This window comes from Taudactylus pleione, unplaced genomic scaffold (assembly GCF_031769625.1).
Source record: "Taudactylus pleione unplaced genomic scaffold, aTauple2 ptg000408l, whole genome shotgun sequence".
NCBI classification, from domain to species: Eukaryota; Metazoa; Chordata; class Amphibia; order Anura; family Myobatrachidae; genus Taudactylus; species Taudactylus pleione.
The window spans coordinates 8,050,010-8,054,199 of NW_028284810.1; positions in this window are offsets into that span (position 1 = coordinate 8,050,010).

The following is a 4,190-nucleotide window of genomic DNA, read 5'->3' on the forward strand; positions in this document are numbered from 1 at the left end:
GTGTGGTTCGGGGCCCCCCTGGCCCAAAGTTCCCCGCACAACCTGGCCCCATTATAGATATGACCCTGGTAGTTCCACTTTTTCCTATTGCAATCTAGCTGGAAGAGAATAAAATGTGTGCTACTTAGCCTATATTGCCACTGAGCAGGGCCCTCTTACCTCTTTGTTCATAACTGTTCTATTTACATTTTTGTCCCTAATTAAAATATAGCACTGCAGAGTACACTGAAACCTTCTAAATGTTATATACATACATGATTGATAATTAACCCAAGTGTGTGTGTTTGTGAGCATGTGATAGGGAACATAGGCCCTCATTCAGAGCCGCACGCTCTGAATGAGGGCCGCCCTCCATGAAAATGGAGCGTCCTCCTGGACGCTCGTATAGCTGTGGGTCACCACCCACAGCCTATACGAGCGTGCATTTTGATGGCCGCGATGGTCGTGACCATCGAAACTGCGAGCCGGAGCCTGCGGTTGAGGTTTTCAACCGCAAGCTCCAGAGTGATTTTGGCTCTATCAGAGCCAAAATCACTCCCACTGACATCACTAGTGATGTCAGTGGGCCGGCTTCTGACGGGAGGCGTTCCCGTGGGAACGCCCCCGTCAGGGAGGCACGCCCCCGGCACGCCCACCAAAGGGGGCGTGCTGTCAATCAACATCGACAGCATGCCCCCTTTGATCAGACACGACGAGCGAAGGACTTTCCTTCGCTCGTCGCGTCTGGCACATGCGCACGACGGAGCTCCCTCCGTCGTGCGCATGCTCAGTGCATAACATCGACCCACTTGCGAGCGGACAGCCGCTCGCGAGTGGGCCTGAATCAGGCCCATAGATTGTAAGCTCCACTGGGGCAGGGACTGATGTGAATGGGCAAATATTCTCTCTGTAAAGCGCTGCGGAATATGTGTGCGCTATATAAATAACTGGTAACAATAATATATTCAGATTGCATAGATGATTACATGTGCTAGCTGCCTTTAGCTGCCTCTCTCCTCACCCAGATTTTCACGTTTTCCTAGCGCAATATTTCTTCAGGGCTGCTGTAAAACAATTAGAAAATGACCAGCTTGTTATCTACTTTACACTCTAGCTGTGGAGGATACCGTGGAGACAATGGCTGGCTAAACAAGAATGTTGTAAAACCTGCAGTCTACAACTGGACATAGAAGATTTAAAGCTAAAGGTGAGTTTATGATAGATAGATAGATAGATAGATAGATAGATAGAATGAATACAGCATCTGAGTATTACACCCAGCATACAGATAACACCAGGTTACAGAGAGGAACCTGGTATGCACAGATAATCTGGCCAGGATGAATCCATTGATATTCAGATGGTACTGGCTCAGTGGTGAAGTGTCCCAAGCAAAGTCGGTGTTTAACTTGAAACCTAAATTTGGAAAATGGGAATTGGAATCCTTACCTAATTTAAAATAAGTTTAATGAATTGTCTACAACAGTATATGAAATAAGAATGAAGACTGATTGCACATGAGAAGTGACAATGTGCGGATGGCAAGGCTTAGAGTCCTGGCCAAGAATATCAACAGAGGCAAAAACTTCCACTGTCAAGGAGTAACTAATACTTTTAGGAGAATGTTATAGTGCATTAAAAAAAATTTAAAATTAGGAGATAAATATATCAAACTGATTTTATGGTGGTAATTTGAAACTGCAACTTTTGGTGAAAAAAAAAGGAAAGCACTTAAATAATTACACAATCCTTTCACAGTTTCTATTAAAGAGGTTAAAATATGACAGATAATCATTAATCCTTCCCAAAACTGTCCGGTGGAGATCACCACTTACCCAGATGGGACAGAGCGAGGTGTAGCATACTTATTACATTGTATGTTACACAGGAATGGGAGATGAAAAATAAACTATCGCTGATTCTTGCAACACCACAATTTAATTTTTCTTGCTGATGTTGCGGTAAAGGAACTTTTTTTTCCCACTAAGTAAACACTAACTTTATGCCATCTCTAAAGAAATAGTTATTAAAATTCACATTTTAGCCCACATTTCATAACTTCTTATTGCTGCATATTGTGGCAGTAAGAAATTTATGTATGGGGGCATGTACCAAAAAACACATGCAGGGAAAGTGACTTCCAGGTTCAGACCCAACACAGCCACTGCAAAATCTATCCACACATGTGCAAGTGACCACTAACAGAAAGGAACCCAGCTGTACAGCCCTGCTGCTTTATTTTTGTTAAAAAAGAAAAGAAATATGAAGCAAATTTTAAGCCAGCACTAGTGCTTTAGTATGGCCACGATCTGATTGACACTGTTCTCACACTCTGTTCAATCAGAGTGTGGCAATTCATATCAATGGCAATTCATATCATATTCATATCAATCGTTGCAATGGGGTTTTTTATATCTATATTTTTGCAAGCCAGGACTTACTGTAGATGCTACTTGGGCTAAAAAGAGCCTTCACATTAAATGTATGAAATAAATGGGTAAAAAAAGAGGGCTGTGTGAGGGGGGGGTGGTTTATTGCAATAAAATATTATAACATTTGCTGTGTGATTACTTCCTTTAATATATTGTTTATACAGGTGTACTGCAGGTGCAGCGGTCCAGTACTTGCTGGGGTCTGTAGTGGCTGGTAACTTTTTTAAATATATTTTTTAACATTTAACAATCTTTGTTACCCATTTACCCAGTATTTGTGCGCTACATGAAAAATAAATGCATTTGCATTCCTTACATTGCACTGTGGTTTGTCCAGTAGCATATTTGTTAATTTTCTGCAAACAGTCACAGCAATAGCCAACTAACTATACACAGAAAACCCTACTCCCACAGAAAACAACAGAACCCACTCTAAGCAATATACTGCCTCACTGTAGAAAGTGGAACACTTGAACGGAAAAGTTTACTATGGGAACACACCCACCAAATTAGTACTGTCCATCTGTCCATATCACTCAGCATATAGCAGAAAGATGGGAGAACTGTTTTTGTACCTCCTGCTACTTTAGTAATGCTATATTATTTATATATATATATATATATATATATATTTTATATACACACACACACACACAGTGGTTGCCAACCTTAATTGAGGTGTGCGCTACTTTAGTAAAATGAAGCCTCCTAAAGAGCTACTAATTACTATTTAGGCACAGGCACATTTCCCTGTTAATTACCGGCTCCAATGAGGTACATGCAGTAGAGAAGAAAAAGCTACTATATAGGCATGGCTCTGTGTGATTTTTCCGGCAGTGCTGGGTGGGAGTCACTCGCTCCGCCCTAGCGTAGTCGTCGTGGGTGGAACCACAGGGAAGCACCGCTGCGGCAATCACCTGACATGCTTCCCCGTGGCTCCACCCATGCCGTCGACACCCCTGGGGATCACACATCAGAGTTCACTTCTTCCTAGTTTACTTGGCAGTACTGCAGCTAGATGAGCTACAAAATTAAGACCGTGAGCTACCAGTAGCTCACAAGCTACGGGTTGGAGATCACTGATCTAGAGTATATAATGCAAACTGCATCAAAAGGATGCGTGAAGCAAATGTGGCTCCTGACTGGATGATTACTGCACTTATCCAATCAGGTGCCACCTTTACTATACACCTCATCTAATGCTGGTTGAACTGTTCCTCATTTCTTTAGGCTTTCAACAGTTTGGAGGCTTCTATTAAACAACAAGCACCAACTGAGAGGGAAGAACCCTAACTATATTGATACACAATGAAAATCAGGTTGGAAATAACCTTCAGGATTTGTGCACACAAAAGAACATTTTCTCCTGAATAGTATAAAGCAGTGGTTCTCAAACTCGGTCCTCAGGACCCCACACAGGTCACATTTTCCAGGTCACCTAGCAGGTACACAGGTGTATTTATTACCTAATAACACATTTTAAAAAATCCACAGGTGGAGCTAATTATTTCACTTGTGATTCTGTGAGGAGACCTGCAAATCATGAACTGTTACTTGAAGTTTAGTAAAACATTTTACTTCCAGTAAAACTTTACAAAGAAAAGTGTACAAATTACAATTTTTGGTGTTGGAAACCTTACTGCATCCAGAATGAGAGAGAACTACAGGCCATGTGCCCCGAGAATGTGTTTCATTACGTGTTATCACAAGATCTCCCATGTTTGGTCACGGTCTCAGACTGAAGGCAATGCATTCAATTGCAAAAATACCAAATCAAAA